The sequence below is a fragment of the Apodemus sylvaticus genome, chromosome 10, assembly GCF_947179515.1.
Source record: "Apodemus sylvaticus chromosome 10, mApoSyl1.1, whole genome shotgun sequence".
NCBI lineage: Eukaryota > Metazoa > Chordata > Mammalia > Rodentia > Muridae > Apodemus > Apodemus sylvaticus.
In genome coordinates this window covers 77,606,180-77,624,236 of record NC_067481.1, presented here as the reverse complement: position 1 = coordinate 77,624,236, position 18,057 = coordinate 77,606,180, and positions in this window count along the sequence as shown.

Genomic DNA, 18,057 nt, shown 5'->3' with positions numbered 1-18,057 from the left:
TAAGGAAGTTATTTATGTCCTTATTGAAACACTCTATCAGCATCATGAGATATGATTTTAAATCCAGATCTTGCTTTTCTGGTATGTTGGGGTATCCAGGACTTGCTGCTATGGGAGAGCGTTGTTCAGATGGTGCCATGCTGCCTTGGTTTTTGTGGGTAATGTTCTGGTTATCTCTGGTGTTAGCTGGTGTTGCTGTCTCTGACAGTAGCTTGTCCTTCATGCAAGGCTCTGTATTTGTGCTCCTAGGAGACCCATTCTCTCTGTTCACTCAGGTATGTAGGTGCTCCTGTAAGATCTGTTCTCTTTGGTCGATTTTAGATACATAGCTCTGTGGCCCCTATCAGTTCTAGGTGCAGGCAAAAATCAGAAGATTCTTGTCTCAGGCTTCTCTTAGGCTTTTGTGTCCTCAGGGTGCCCAGCTCCTTCCTCTGAGCTGCAAGGGTTGTCCCCCATGTGTCTGATTGTCCTCTCTGCACTCCTGAGTGGTTAGCTACCTCTGTACGCCATTTGGGTATGACATGCTGTGGCAGAGGATAGTCCCAATCTGGAGATAGAAATCAGAGGGCTTCTGCTAGAGGTTTCTGGTCGTGATCCTCTGAGCTGCAGGGGTGGTTCTATGTTGTCAGGCCTCTCCCCACTCCTAGGTGATTAGCTACCTCCTTGTGCCACTTGGGTATAATGTCCTGTGGCAGAGGATGGTCCCAAGTCAGAGATAGAAACTGAAGGGCTTCTGCCAGAGGTTTTCAGACATGATCCTCTGAGTGGCAGGGCAGGTGTCACCTGTGCTGACTGTCTTCTCTGTGTTGCTGTGTGGTTAGCTACCTTCCTGCACAACTTGGATATGGCATGCTCAGTTACCTCATTTAAACACTGTCATGGAGATCCTGTCATGATGGGATGCAGCCACGATCCCGGCCAATGAATATTGAAATTCATCATATGTCTGGGGTTGGGGGGGTGCGAATAAAACCCATCAACTGTCCTATATTTGTTTCATTTTATTTCACATTTTACAGGATCTGAGGAGGTTTAGATCCCAGATTAGGATCTACCTGTTTTGATCATAGGTTGCAACATGAGGTAAGCCAGTCTTTTCTTGTAACTCTGGGCTCCTCAGATAAACAGTTTAGGGGCCACTTCAAGTTGTGTGGGGTACCGTTCTCTAAGATACTAATCCCTAGTGGACTTTCTGGGTCAGGTATGAAATTGTGGGCTCGCCTGAGTCCTGTCATCCTAGATTTAGTTATTGCCTTAATTCAAACAACTGAATCTCTCCTGCTACCTTGATCATGCACTGCTCATCTTATGATATTTAACTCTAATGTACTTACTGGCCAAAACAATATATTTATGTAAGAGGAAAAATAATACTCAAATTGAGCAAATTAGATTCCTAGTTATGCATCTTCCAGAAGATAAGTATTTGGAAATTGGATTGCTAATTACCAAGAAAAGTATTTAAATGGAAAAAAATTAACAGTTCAAAGTTGAAAGGATAGAGTAGAAACACACCATTCTGTCCCAAAGCTGTTCTCTAAAACATAAGAACAAAACACCATGATATGTTGAATGGATCATTGAAATACAAACCACTTTTTTTTCTAACTACAAACAAAATTCTAATGAGTCACTGACACAATTTTGAAATTCAACTAGTTTCACAGGAAACAAATTAGTCTCTATTTTCAAGCTAAAACACAGTGACAGAAACTTTCCCACACATTCAACACATTTTGTTTTGATGGTTATGTTTTAACTTAAAAAAATGATTTCTAGAAGCAGCAGTTTCAGAACTAAATACAAAATGTGGGGAGATATAACAGCCTTTTCTAGCTGCCATATGTAAAAACTCCCTAGAGGCCAGACACATGAGGATGAGAGGGCATGGCATGAAACCCAGTCTAGCTTTGGGATGCCATGACTTACTGGACAAAGTCCTTGATTATTTCTGTCTTTTATTATTTTTTTTATTCAATATATTTTTTATTTACATTTTCAAATGATTTCCCCTTTTCTAGCCCCCCACTCTCCGAAAGTCCCATAGGCCCCCTTCTCTCCCCCTCTCCTCCCACCCACCCCTTCCCACTTCCCCGTTCTGGTTTTGCCCTATACTGCTTCACTGAGTCTTTCCAGAACAAGGGGCCACTCCGCCGTTCTTCTTGTACCACATTTGATGTGTGGGTTATGTTTTGGGTATTCCAGTTTTCTAGGTTAATATCCACTTATTAGTGAGTGCATACCATGATTCACCTTTTGGGTCTGGGTTACCTCACTTAGTATGATGTTCTCCAGCTCCATCCATTTGCCTAAGAATTTCATGAATTCATTGTTTCTAATGGCTGAATAGTACTCCATTGTGTAGATATACCACATTTTTTGCATCCACTCTTCTGTTGAGGGATACCTGGGTTCTTTCCAGCTTCTGGCAATTATAAATAGGGCTGCTATGAACATAGTGGAGCATGTGTCCTTATTACATGGTGGGGAATCCTCTGGGTATATGCCCAGTCTTGTATTCATGCCATGCAAATGACAGCTGAGAGACAAGGTATGATGGGTCTATTCCAAACAACATGCTCCTGGGGATCGCGAGTTACTACATTCTTGAGCATCAAGCAGTAGGCCTCAAAATACAGTCCTTGAAGCAGAGACAGCAGAAATACTTCAAAATTACCAGAAAGACAAAGCTTCAGCTGTATCCTAGATGTTTTGGGAGAAAAGTGCCAAATATTTCAGAGACAGCAATCTATTTTATTAAGATTTCAAGAAGATTTGATTTCAAGTTTTAGGACAATCTTGCATAGTTCAAAATCAGCCAAATGACAGGGCTTTTCATGATACATGTGCTCTTCTAAAAGAAATTGTTAGGCAGTAAGATATAGAGAGAAAGGAGCAAAAAGAGAGTGACAGATAAGTGTTAGGCCAGGTAAGAAACTAAGGAGGGCATACTGAAGGTTTCTCTGGGTACTGATTGATATCAGTTTCACGTGGTAGGATTCTATATGACTCTTGTATAGGTTAGTTTTCTTGTTGTTTAATCAAATGCATAATGAGAAGCAACCTAAGGAAGTTGGGGTTGTTTTGCTCAGACTTTGAAGGGAAAGGGTCTATGATCACGGGGATGCTGTGAGTGTGGGACTGGTGCATGGCTGTGTCCATGGGAGAAGCCCGAGTCTGCTTGTTTATATCTGAATGGGTCAGAAGTGAGAGAAAAGCTAATACTGATGTGTGGTTGGTTTCCTCCTTCATTCCTTTTTACTGAATCTGGATCTCCAATTTGCAGAATAGTGATTCCCATATGTGGAACATCATTGCATTTCAGTTAGTCTGCTCTGTAAATGCCTTCATAGACATCCTAGGTCTTTTTTTAATCTAATCAAGCAGACAATTCACAGGAACTATTTTAGCTTTGTTTGTGAAAGTTATCTTTTCGAGAGTTTTTTTTTTTAAAGTATCTAAACTCAGCCCTAGGCTGGTAGTTTTCTTTAGAAGAGAAAAGGGGATGATGCTTCAGGCTTAAGAGGTCTTTTCGCCCAACTTTTTCTGACCCCACCCTTTGCTGCAACATCCAAAAGTCTGGGCCCTTCTAAAATAGTCTGTCTGTTTGTATTCACAGGTATCTTGCTAACATAACCTCAAGCCCTGTATCCCTCCATGTGCCCCAGGCTTCATGCCTAGTGTCTTGTGGTACCCTTGTGTACTCCTTGGCTCAAAGGGTAACCTAATGTCATAGGTACTAGGAAATAGTTGTGGGGATATTGGAAGCAGGAAATGTTGTTTGGAATTTTAACATATGAATATACCAGTATCAACAAGATGAGAATGTTTGTGGGAATTTGTGTATATGAATTATTCCACCTTCTGCAGAGCTAATAAGTCCTTTTAGAAGTAGTATCTCACAGCTGTAAATAAGACAAGATCACAGCTTGGGCACACTCTTAAAAAACAGGAGCAGTAGAACATGTACAGTACTACTACTTCCAGCACTTTGCCCTCTCTATAGCCATCTTCTGCATGCCTTGTCTTTTAGAAATCCTGTTGGCTCATGAATAGTCATAAACACTGTCAACAGTATTAGTTAAATAATCTTTCTATATAATTTCAGGACTTACTGCACTATCTAAAGTAGAAAGATTTATTCTCTGGTTTATACCACACAGTTATTTTCTTGCATGGAACTCTGAAGTTATTTAAGTAATTTGAGGTGAACAGACAGACCCACATACAAATGGAGAGGTGGTATGACTAGATAACCACATAACTAGACCACAGGGAATGACAATGCCATCAATAATGACACCTCATATACTTTTCTGATTACAATGTAAGCTAATAATAAGGCCTAGCAAGAGAGAAATATTAACTAACACTAGTCACCAATTTCTTTAGGAAACACCCATGCAACATTTTAAATAAGCTCTTATCTGAATTAAAAATCACCCTTTTCTAAGTCATCCCTTATAAAAATAAGGGTTCATTTGCCATCACTTTTAAAAACATGCTCAGTAGGTAATACTGCCTCCTTGTTACCGCAGAGCCCACAGCTGACTGCAAACTTGAGCTGATGCCGGTTATTATCTTTTTTTCATGAATCTGTTTCCAAGTGAAACTGCACTCTTCATTGCTTTTTAGAATTTCTATGCCATGTGGATCTTCATATTTATTAAAACTTTGTAGCATCTCCAATGCCCAAGGCAGTGCCTATCATTGTAATAGATAAGCAAATATGTCCCACTCAGACACAAATACTTACATATGTCTTTCTAATAGCATATCCTAAATATGTGTAGTTTTACATAACCCCACACTGTGAAGGAGCAATGAGGAAGTTCACATCTGAGGTAAGATGCTAAGGAATGACTGGTCTGTAAAAGCCCACTGCCCCATAGAACCTTAAACAGTTAAAAACAATATGACATATGTGTCTGTTTTTACTTTCTTTGTTTTGAAGTTAGCTTTCACTCTGTACCTCAGGTTGGCTTTGAAAAAACCTCCTGATTCAACCTGCCATATATTGTAATTATAGGTTTGTGCTGTTGCATCTAGCTAGGCTGATAGTTTAAAAAAAAAAAACTCTTATGTTTAGCCAGATCCCATGTGAGGATGTGGGGACGAAGACACATTCTTGATATCTCTAATTTTAAATATATAAGGTTATTTAATATATAAAATATATAGAGAACATCAAACTAAGTGAGGTAACCGAGACTCAAAAGGTGAATCATGGTATGCACTCACTAATAAGTGGTTATTAACCTAGAAAACTGGAATACCCAAAACATAATCCACACATCAAATGAGATACAAGAAGAAAGCAGGAGTGGTCCCTGGTTCTGGAAAGACTCAGTGAAACAGTATTTGGCAAAACCAGAACGGGGAACTGGGAAGGGGTGGGAGGGAGGACAGGGGAAGAGAAGGGGGCTTACGGGACTTTCGGGGAGTGGGGGGGGGCTAGAAAAGGGGAAATCATTTGAAATGTAAATAAATTATATCGAATAAAAAAAAAGAATAAATATATAAAATTATATTCTGAGAAACAAACAACTTATTTCTTTTGAACACCATGTATATATAGATTAAAGGTAAGCTCAAGTAACATTCTGTTCTTATGAGGTACAGATGATTGCCTGGATGGCAAGAACCAACCCTCAGGCTCATTTTGAACAAGAGGAGTGATGCCTATTGCATGCCACCCCTCACCATAGCTGTCAAAGAAGTGCACCCCATGTTTAAGGCTGTGCTGCACCACGAAAGATGAACTTCTAGAGTTAGCATTCTAAGTCCCCTGACCCCAAACCACCTTCTAAGCGAAACTTTCAGGTCCCATAATGATTTATATGGGTAGTCCAAGCTTAAGACCAAGATGCAGAATATTCACAATTCTCAAGAATCTGACAGATTTGTTTCTTGGACTTTTCATGAAATTGATAGTAGCATAATTGAAAGGAGCAAAGGACCTTGGGTGTATTTCACACCTATATGTGATATGGCATACTAGTTGTGTTTACCATCATCACTTTAGAGATTCGATCATTGCTAATACTCTGCATACCATTTTACCAACCACTGAGTCAGAACAAAATAATGATAGATCATTGCTATCTTTAGTAGCACCACTTTCCTAATGTCCTCACACAGTCAGTGAGAAAGTGAAGCAAGCTACAAATATAACTATTTCAGCATACAGCTTAGGTAATTCACTTAGTATCCTATAAATGTTTAACTCAACCTCTCACAACATGAGTGTAACTTTGATAAGATGTACTTATCTGCTTTCCAGTGTCCGGCAAGATAGCTCAGTGGGCAGGGTACTTGCTGATAAGCCTGAAACCTTCAGAACAATATCTGGAACCAGCATGATGGAAGGAGAGAATTTACTCACAAAGCTACCCTCTGACCTCCACAGGCATACCATGGCAGACCAACACAAATAATATAGGAATTTAATTTTAATAAAACATTCCAAATCTTAAAAGATGAAGTCTAAAATACTAAGACATATAAAACATTTTGAAGTCATGAGTAGAAAATCCCTCATGTGACAAATCACAGTCAAAACTTAAGCATATTAGGAATAATATATTAAATTAGCAGAGGCCACATGTGTAAAATGTTTATGAAATATACATAAATTTTATGCTTAGACTTTGGCTCTATCCTTAAAAGATCTCATTAGTTTTGTGAATATATCTCAAAGTCCAAAAACTAAAAAAAGAAATCTGAAACATTGGCTATTCACACACTTCAGATAAGATGAACCCTATGTGTGTACGTGCGCGCGCGCGTGTGTGTGTGTGTGTGTGTGTGTGTGTGCATGTGTATCAGATTTACCACTGAGTGTAGTGGGTTATCCTGATGCTGCTTGTATGCTAATACTAATATTGGGCACGCAAGATCTGATTACCCCAGAGAGGAGAGAGTCCACATATAGACCCAAGTGACTCTATATGACCTTGCCCCCAAATTATTTCTGATTGGTAAATGAAGATGCCAACAGCCAATAGCTGTGGGGTTAGGGTTCCTGGGTTTAGGGGATTGGAAGAGAACCACAGGATGGAGAAGAAGGTAAGGAGGAAGAAGAAACTGCCATGGGTAACTTCATGAAAATGTGTCTTGGTAGGCTGACAACTGAAGTTAAGAGCAGTCCAGATGAAAAATATTAAATAATAACTTAGTGTCATCAATAGGAATGTAGGTTCTAACAGCATGGAGGGTAGATATCTAACCAGGTCTTGTGCTATTTAATTAAAGCTTATTGTAAATATAAATGTTTTTTTTTTGTGAGAACTAAATGCTCAAAAGCAGGATACAAACCCCAGATTGGAATTAAAAGCTTCTACAATTGAGCTTTGATTTTAAAATTAAAAACAAGAACATTTAAAACCAACCAATCTAGGACACAAATACACACAGGAGACAGAAGACATTTCTGGCTCTGAGCCAACTTGACTCTCTTTGATCATTGATTGGTGAAAGAAAACATCACAGAAATAAAGCACCATAAGAAATGATCAGCTATACTGCATTGTAGACCTTTTAAGAGGGCCAGGGCTGGATGTTTTCTCCAGCAGAGAGGATGGAATATTTAAAGGTCTTCTCTTTAAGAGGGAATGAATAGTTAGTCTCCTCTGTTTGCATTTAGTTAGTAGGGAAGAACAAAGGGGACTCAGTAAAACTCTGATCAAGTGTGTATCTATAAATGTTGCCATGAACCAAGGGCCAGTGTGGATTTGGGGAGCCAAAAGTTGTGGTACTCAGAGAATTGAGTCAAAGTTCAGGCTTTCCCAACCACTTGCCCTATATGCCTCCCTTTTTCTGGATAAGAATGAGGCCATGGGAATTATACTGGCTGGTTTTGTGTGTCAACTTGACACAAGCTGGAGTTATCATAGAGAAAAGAGCCTCCCTCCCCCTTGAGGAAATGTCTCCATTAGATTTTCTCCATTAGTAAACATGGGTGGTAGGGCTGACTGTGGGTGGTGCCATCCCTGGGCTGTTATTTCTTGGGTTCTATAAGAAAGCAAGCTGAGCAAGCCAGTGGAAGCAAGCTAGTAAGTAATATCCCCCCATGGCCTTTGCATCGGCTCCTGCTTCCTGACTTGCTTGAGTTCTAGTCCTAACTTCCTTTGGTGATGAACAGTAATGTGTAAGTGTAAATTGAATAAATCCTTTCCTCCCCAACTTGCTTCTTGGTCATGATGTTTTGTGCAGGAATAGAAACCCTAAGATAGGAATATCATGAGGACTCCGTCTAATGTAGTAGCCCTTTGTTCAGCATAGAGAACTGAGGTAGATTTAATGAGTTCTCAAACTCTATGCTTGGCTTAAACTTTGTTAATCCCGATGCACCAATATACCCCTAGCATTCTAGAGTTAACTTAATGGTAAAACAATAGTAGAACTACTTACAAATTGTTTCTATAAACACAGTTCACTTAAGGAGTAGAATAGGGTAGAAATTCAGGTAGAGAAAATTCAGTGACTAAGGAGGTAGTTGTTAGTAAAGTCCTTGATATAAAAATATGAGGACTAAGTATGAGGATTTAGCACTCACATAATGCAAGTTTCAATAAATAATAGAAAGACCAGAACTTAATCCCAAATAGTGTGATTGAAGCTTTTCAACTTAGAATAACATTCACATAACTTTAAGTTAGCATAGCTTTATTAGCTCTGGCATTGCCTCTTAAATAATTATCAAGAATCAGTCTACTCATCTTTCAAAGATCAAGTCCTTGAAATGATGAAAACAGAGGCCACATTGATTTGCACAGTATAACAAGAGTAGCCTGCCTTGCACAGATATAAAGCTAAGTTCTTCACTTGTATAACCCCATGTAAACTTCACAAGATCCCAAGTACACAGAACACTGAAGATCTGTTTCTAAAGGAGAAACACCAAGAGAGAAATTTTTGTATTCTCATTGTCACTTAGCCAGAAGCAAGTCTTCCCACGTTCATTTTCAACAACAAAAGCATTAGATCTGATAGCACTCCAGGATGTGGTGGCCTTTTCTGTTTCCCTTCCTCTGGAATGATTTTTATTAATACTTGAGAGATACTCAGTGGAAACCTTAGGATAAATGGCACTCTCCAAACCCAATGTCTACAATATCTGTCCTCCTATGCTGTATTTTCAACTTGACTTTGGTACTTTTCCAATATTGTGGTATAATCTCTTTCTTCTTTTGAACATGCATGAGCCTTTATGCCTGGTTCCATCAATAGAGTATGACATGTGTCACATTTTTTAATGCCATAACCAGATAATTAAATTTTTATGCACATTTGTTTTGTTCTCCAAAAAATCACTCTCTGTGGAAACCAACTATTATGCCATGTGGAAGCCCAAAGTTTCTCATACTTAGAATCCATATAGAGAATCCATGGGGAAATATTTAGAGCAATAAGAAGGATGGACATATAGATATGCGAATGTGGACATACTCTCATTATCCATTCAAAATATACCCAGAATTCATTTTGATCCTGCATAAAACCAAAGTATCAGTTTACATAGAGAAATTTCTGGAGTTAGGAGACACATCCTACGTCATAGGAAGCAACAGGCTGAGCCAAGAGTCAGAAGAAGAGAGAGTGGAGTAGTTTGAATAACTTATGTGGTCTGGACCTTAGAGGCTATATCTAGGTGCTTGGTACCTGGCCCAGGAATGATTTGGGCAAGATATAAGTAGCCTAGGGAATAAGAGTTGGAAAAAGAAAATAGGTAAAGTAGAACGGTTGCTTTATATGAATGGATGTTGATATTTTTTGACTTTAAGATTTAGTTATCCATGAGAGATACAGTTCCTAGAGCATTAACAAAGACATAGAACATAAACAGAAACAGAAACACAGAAGCATAAACCATGAAGGCATCTTTGGTAAGTGCAGAGATCAATATCCCAAACATGGAGTATCTTCAAGATTCTAGTTTGTCCAGCCGAGGCTTCAGAGATGGTACAGCAGAGATAATCCATCTTTGTTCTATTCTTCTTGAGCCCCAAGACCAAGAGCACAGTTCGTAGGTGCTTAATCACACTAATTTTAGGAGCTGTTTGTTTTGCCCCAGTAAATAACAGATACAAAGTTTTGGCTTGTGAGAAATGGTAATTCCAATCAGCCCCAATTCATTTGATCTCAAAGAAGTGTGTGTGGGGGGGTATACATTCCTGATGTAGCATGTTTCGTCTGGTATTACATTATTGCATGTTTACCAATTAGTACTTAAGATATGAAAAGTTGTTTAAGTTATTTGTCATCAATCTATAAGAAGCATTCTCAGAGATAAGTGATCTTTATTTTTCAATATTGCCACTGAGTTTCTCCTTATTAAGGTGTGAGAATACTAACCACAGTTCCTAAAGCTGTACTACCAAAGGCAGCCTAGCACAAAACACATCTTGACCTCCAACAGCAAATATAATAACAACAGTCATTTGTATTTCTTATGCCAAACCAGAGATATGCCTTCTCCAGAGCAGCTGTAAGAGACCAAGAAAGAAGGCATGCTGTTTTTAAGAATCCATTTTCTTTGCATGATGAGAAATTTCTGATCTTAATTGGAAAGTCATATCCTAACTAGACAGAGAAAACTATGTATTTTGTGGGCGGATGGTGAACATTAAAATTCAAAGTCATATACTAGTTTAAAGAGAAGCTCAAAGAACTTTGAAGATTCAGCCACAAGGGAGGTAGAAAAGTGACACTCCAATTTGTAGGATGATATATAGAGAGAAATGAGGAAAGGCAGAAAAATAATTAGGAAAGAAAGCTGAATTCTTATCCTTGAACATTATCAAAAAAATGCCACCTCTGGAGAATTTAGAATACAAGCCCCCTTTCAAGGAAACAATCTTACACGCCTGCAAAAAAAAAAAAAAAATGAAAGTGTGGAATTCATGCAATAGAAGACACAAGTGACCAATATTTCAGTTAGAGAATGATGGAAGCTGTACAATGAGGCACAATGTTTGTCTTATTCCAAGAGTGCTTAGCCCAATATTGTTGAGTGTAGCATATTGAAATTAATTAATTAATTAATTAATTAATTAAAATAAGAGTTAAAAGTGCCTTCAAGGTAAAGGACAGAAGTCACAGTTGTAGCTCAAAGGCATGGCACTTACTTAGCTGGTACTGTCTGCCAGAAGACAGGGGAGAAGCATTTTACTACAACAACTTATCTTGACAAAAGTATTTTTCTTAGCTGATGATAACAAACGCAATGCCAATGCTCTAGCAATAAGTTCCTGCTTTTTATTTCCCCTTATCCACTGAATTCATTCAAGCCGGAGGATTATATATCCTGAAAACACTTCTTTCCTCCATGGTCCAAGTGTTACCCTCCTTTTTAAAAAAAAAAAAAAACTTGGTTTGTATTCCAAAGACATGGTCATTCTTGTCTTGTGTCATGTAGCCATAGGAACTTTTATACTTCCTGCTCATCCACCTCCAGTCATGATAGGAATAAAGTTATTGTTTGTGGAATTATTTGTGTGTTGTTTGTCTTCCTCAATCAACTCTGATCTCTAAATGTCAGACACCAAAGTGTCTACCACTCAAGAAACAATGGCTAATGTTTCACAAGCTGTGGCAGATATGTTGAGTGGCAGGATAACTGACATGGATGTTTTCTCTCCTGTTATACATTGTTTTCTGATGATTTACATAAAGGTCTACTCAACTGCCTTCTTAAAAAACATTTTTTTCTTTCTGTTAAATGCATGTGCACTCATGTATATATGTTCATGTATTTACATGCGTATCTGTGCTTGCAGAGTATGTTTTTGGAGATCAGAGGATTCATCTCACGTAGGCCATGTGCCTCTTTAAGACAGAGTCTCTCATTAGTTTGAAGCTCACAAATCAGGGAGTCCACAAGCCCCAGAGAGTCTCACATCACTGTTTGCCCTGCTCTGGGATTACTAGTGCATATCACCATGGCCAGCATTTTAAAGTAGATTTTGGAGATTAAACCCAGGTGCTCATACATGCAAAGCAAACACTTCAACAACAGAGACATCTCCCCAGACCAGAAAATCTTTCTTTAACAATGTTCTGCATGAGGCCCCAAGCCTTCTAGCCTGGGTCACCTGAGTGAGGGAAAGAACCTCATATGCAGACCCTCCAGTAAGTGCTCTCTTCCTTCATAGTAGAGCAGAACTCAGTGGCTAGCATTGCCTACTCAAAGCCAGTAAAGAAACATTTTGGGGTTGTTTTTTCTTTAAACATAATTATAGAGAATGTATACAATCAAACTATTTGTTTGCTATAGCTGATGACACTTTCAATGCATATAGAAAGAATAAAGAAAAAAACTAACAAGAAAGCATGTAATTATCATTTTATCTGGGGTATTTTCAGCATGCTATAACTAGAAGTGAAAAAATTTTTGAAGGAAGGTATATTATAGTTACAAATGAGCAGAGAATTTAAAATATACCTTATCTTTAAATATCACCTGTTGAAAATAATCTTTATTCAAGAAAATGCCCTCTTTATCTATTGCTTCCTTTCCCCTTCAGTAGATCTTGTAATCTTTATCCATTGCTTCCTTTCACCTTCAGTAGATCTTGTAATCCTTTTCAAATGTCTTTATCATGCTTACTTTTTCCTGAACTTGGGGTAGCACCTGTGAAACAGTAATTTGCTTTGGCAGGCACTGCTTTCTGATGGCTGTGAACATCACTCAATGTGGTCTCTGTGGGCCTGAATTCACACCCAGGATCATGTGCCTCATGATGCTACTTAAGAAAAATAATCATAGAAATGTGTTGAGTATTCCTCTGGAACAAACACACTGCACAAAGCAGGTAAAACCTGTCAAGGAAAACTCTGAAGTGGTTTGCTATTTATTAGTGTATATGTGTATTTATATATACCCAAGAAGTGACATATCTATAGCTCAGATATTACTACGTATGTCTAGGTAGTAGTTGATATTTTCAAAGCCATTGAACATATGCTACAATATTATCACTTACACAAAAGACATATCAAAATGTGGGCCTGGAACCATCTGCAACACCATTTATCTTGGAACTTGCTAGAAATTTAGATCCGTGGGTGCTTCTTAGAACTACTGAAAAAATGCTCTAAGAATAGTTTTTTTTTAACCTTCCAGGTAACTCTTAGATAAACTTTGGTTTAAAAAATGAATGCCTTCAAAAGGGAGATGGTGATCCAGACTATAAAAGATGACACCAGACCCTGGGTTGAAACCTGACACTTTTGGTAGCTTCATAAAAAATTCACTAGTACTTACTTAGTAACAATTACAACAATAGGTTCACATAATATGTTAGGTTTACATAATATGGTAATTGAATGTATGGACTGTTGGGCATAGTTGGTATTCAATAAATGCCAGGAATTATTAAATTAGTCTAGTTGATTAAATCCAGAGATTGTGTGTATTAATTACTTTTCTGTTGCTTTGATAAAACACCAAGAGTAGGCAAACTTACAGATGAAAGAGTTTATTTGGGCTTTCGGTTTCAGAGGGCTTGTGATGGTGGGATAAGAGCAGAACGGCGGGAGCAGGGAATCAAGAGCCCACATCTTGAGCCACAAACAGGAAACAGAGAACACACTGGAAATGGTACAAAACTTAGAAACCTTAAAGCCTTCTCCCAGTGACATAATTTCTCCAGCAAAGACAAATTTCCTCAGCCTACCCAAACAATGCCATCAAGTGGAGTCCGAGTGTTCAAACATCTGAACCTATGGGGGACATTCCATTCAAAACACTATACTGGAAAGAGTGACCTTGAGATTCAGAATAAGAAAGTCCCATATTGATCCACCAATGAGCCTGCCTCTTGGGAGATCTTCTCTAACCCAGGACACACAGATGAGACCAGCACCTGTCCAAATCCTCCCAGATTCTGGGACCCCAACAAGCCTAACAGCTGTGGACTCTGTCTCTCCCTGTCTGAACTCCACCTTCCTTCCAGACTGCACCTCTACTTGCAGTCACAGATTGGTACAACATGCCCCACCTTCATATCTCACAGGAGTCCTGTTCTAACCAAGGATACACAGTTCTACCTGCCTTTCAGGAGGCCTGCTCCAACCCCAGACAGCTAGCACCAGAGACAACTTTATGATGAAGGGCAAACACAAGAACATAGTCAACCAAAGCCAGTGCAATATGACACCATCAGAACCTGTCTCTCCTATTACAGTAAGCCCTGGATATCCAAACACACCTGAAGAACAAGACTGTGACCTTAAATCCTACCTCATGAAGATTTTAGGGGCCTTTAAAGAGGATATAAATAATTCCTTCAAAGAAATATAGGAAAACATGATCAAACAGGTAGAAGCCCTTAAAGAGGTAATTAATAAAACCCTTAAAGAGATACAGGAAAAAATATAATCAACAGATGAAGTAAATGAATAAAATGGTCCAAGTCCTAAAATGATAAAATAGAAGCAATAGAGAAAGCACAATTGGAAGCAACACTGAAAACCTAGAAAAGAGAGCAGGAACTACAGATGCAAGCATCAACAACAGAATATAGAAGATGAAAGGGAGAATCTGAGGAATCGAAGATACCATGAAATTGGTATATGGGTCAAAGAAGATGCCAAATGTAAAAAGTTCCTAAATTCAAAATATCCAGAAAATGTTGTTTACTATGAAAAGACCAAACCTAAGAATAATAGGAATACAAGAGGGCAAATACTTCCATTTCAAAGGGCCAGAAAGACTCTTCAACAAAATCATAGGAGAAAACTTCCCTAACTTAAAAAAGAGATGGCTATAAATGTACAAGAGCTTAGAGAATACCAAATAGATTGGACCAGAAAACAAATTTCTCCCATAACATAATAATCAAAACACTAAATGTATAGAACAAGGAAAGAATATTAAAATCTGCAAGGCAAAAGGGCTAAGTAACATATAAAGGCAGACCTATCAGAATTATACCTGACTTCTCAACAGAGACTCTTAAATCCAGAGAATGCTGGACAGATGTCTTGCAGACCCTATGAGACCAGAGATGCCAGACCAGACTACTAAACCCAGTAAAACTCTCAATCACCAGAGATGAAGAAATCAAGATATTCCATGATAAAACCAAATTTAAACAATATCTTTCCATTAATCCAGCCATACAGATGTTACTAGAAAGAGAACTCCAACCCAAAGAGAGGGTAGCTACATTCAAGAAAACAAAAGAAATTAATCATCTTACAGCAGTACCAAAAGAAAAGAATCATATACACACATAATAACAACTCTAAGACCAAAATAACAGGAACTATCATTGGTCATTAATATCTTTCAACATCAATGAACTCAATTCACCCACAAAAAGACACAGGCTAACAGATTAGATATGTAAACAGGATTCATCATTCTGCTGCATACAAGAAACACAGCTCAGTAATAAAGATAGACACTACCTCAGAATAAGGAGCTAGACAAAGGGTTTCCAAGCAAACAGAGTGGCCATTATAATATATAATAAAACATACTTTAAACCAAAAGTTTTCAAAGGTGATGGGGAAGGACACTTTATACTCATCAAAGAAAAAACTCACAAAGATGAAGCCTCAGTTCTGAACACCTATGCCCCAAATTCAAGGCCATGCACATTTATAAAAGAATATTTACTAAAACTCAAATCTCATATTGAAACCTACACAATAATAATGTGGGAAGCCAACACCCCATTCTCACCAATGGAAGTCATTGAAAAAGAAACTCAACAGAAAAACAATGAAACTAACAGATTTTTTAGAAGATTTATTTATTTATTATATGTAAGTACACTGTAGCTGTCTTCAGACACCAGAAGACAGATGGTTGTGAGCCACCATGTGGGTGCTGGGATTTGAACTCATGACCTTTGGAAGAGCAGTCAGTGCTCTTACCCTCTAAGCCATCTCTCCAGCCCCGGAAACTAACAGATTTTATGAACCAAATGGACATATCATTTATCTACAGAACCTTTCACCTCAAAACAAAAGAATATATCTTCTTCTCAGTACCTCACAAAACACTCTCCAAAATTGGCCACATAATCAAACATAAAGCAAGCCTCAATAGATGCAAGAAGTTTGAAATAACCCCTTGCATTCTATCTGATCACTATGCATTAAGGCTGGACTTAAGAGAGAGAGAGAGAGAGAGAGAGAGAGAGAGAGAGAGAGAGAGAGACACCACATATTCACTGAAATTGAACAACTTTCAACTCAACAAGCATTTGTTCAGAGAAGAAATAAAGAAAGAAATTAAAGACATTCTAGATTCAATGAAAATGAAGGAACAACATACCAAAACTTATGGGACACAATGAAAACAATGCTAAGGAGAAAATTCATGCAACTAAGTGCCATAATAAAGAAATTGGAGAGATTTCACACTAGTAACTCAATAGTACACCTAAAAGCTTTAGAACAAAAAGAAGCAAACTAATCCACAAAATAGTAGAAGAAGGAAATGACCTAATTCATTGTATGAGGGCCACAGTTACCCTGATACATAAAGCACATAAAGACTCAACAAAGAAAGAGAACTTCAGACCAATTTTACTTATGAACATCTACACCAAAATACTCAGTTCTTAAAAACCAAATCCAAGAACATATCGAAAACATGATGCAGCATAAGCAAGTAGGCTTCATTCAGGAATGCAGAGAAGGTTGCATATACGAAAAACCAACAACATAATCCATTATATAAACAAACTGCAAGAAAAAAATCACATGATCATTTCATTAAATGCTGAAAACGCCTTCTACAAAATACAACACCCTTCATGTTAAAAGTCTTGAAGAGATCAGGGATTCAAGGCCCATATCTAAACATAAAAACAATATACAGCAAGCCAATAGCCAACATCAAATTAAATGGAGAGGAACTTGAAGCAATCCTAATAAAATCAGGGAGAAGACAAGGCTGCCCACTCTATTCGTATCTATTCAATATGGTACTTGAATTTCTAGCTAAGAAAATAAGATAACAAAAGGAGATAAAGGGGATACAAATTGGAGAGGAATAAGTCAAGGTATCACTATTTGGGGATTATATGATGGTATATGTAAGGGACCCCCAAAATTCTACCAGAAAACTCCTACAGCTGATGAACAACTTCAGCAACATGGCTGGCTATAAAATTAACTCATAGAAATCAGTAGCCCTCTTTAATACAAATGATAAATGGGATGAGAAAGATATTATGGAAAAAAACACCCCGCACATTAGTCACAAATAATATAAAATATCTTGGTATAATTTTAACAAGGAAAGTGAAAGATCTGTGTGACAAGAACTTCAAGTCCCTGAAGAAAAAGATATCAAAAGATGGAAACATCACACATGGTCATGGATTGGTAGGTTTAACTTAGTGAAAATTGCATCTTACCAAAAGCAATCTACAGATACAATGTAATTCTCATCAAAATTCCCAGTTTTTAATAGACATTGAAAGTCCAAGTCTCAACTTCATATGAAAAAAGAAAAAAATCCAAAAAAAACAAAAACAGGATAGCCAAAACAATCCTGAATAATAAACAATTTCTAGAGGAATCACAATCCCTAACCTCAAGCTGTACTACAGAGCAATAGTAAGAAAAACTGCATTGTATATCAGTACAGAAACATAGCTTGATCAATGGCATCAAAGCCAGAAGATCCAGAAATAAACCCACATGCCTATGTATACTTGTATTTTTTTGGGGGGAGGGGGGATACTGATTCTCCCAGAAGTTCTTTTACTGTTGTAAATAGCTTTAGCTATTCTGGGTTTTTTTGTTATTCCAGATGAATTTGAGAATTGCTCGTTCTAACTCTATAAAGAACTGAGTTGGGATTTTGATGGGGATTGCATTGAATCTGTATATTGCTTTTGGCAAGATGGCCATTTTTACTATATTAATTCTGTCAATCCATGAGCATGGAAGATTTTTTCCATTTTCTGAGGTCTTCTTCAATTTCCTTCTTCAGAGACCAGAAGTTCTTGTCATATAGATCTTTCACTTGTTTGGTTAGAGACACACCAAGATACTTTATATTGTTTGTGGCTCTTGTGAAGGGTGTCA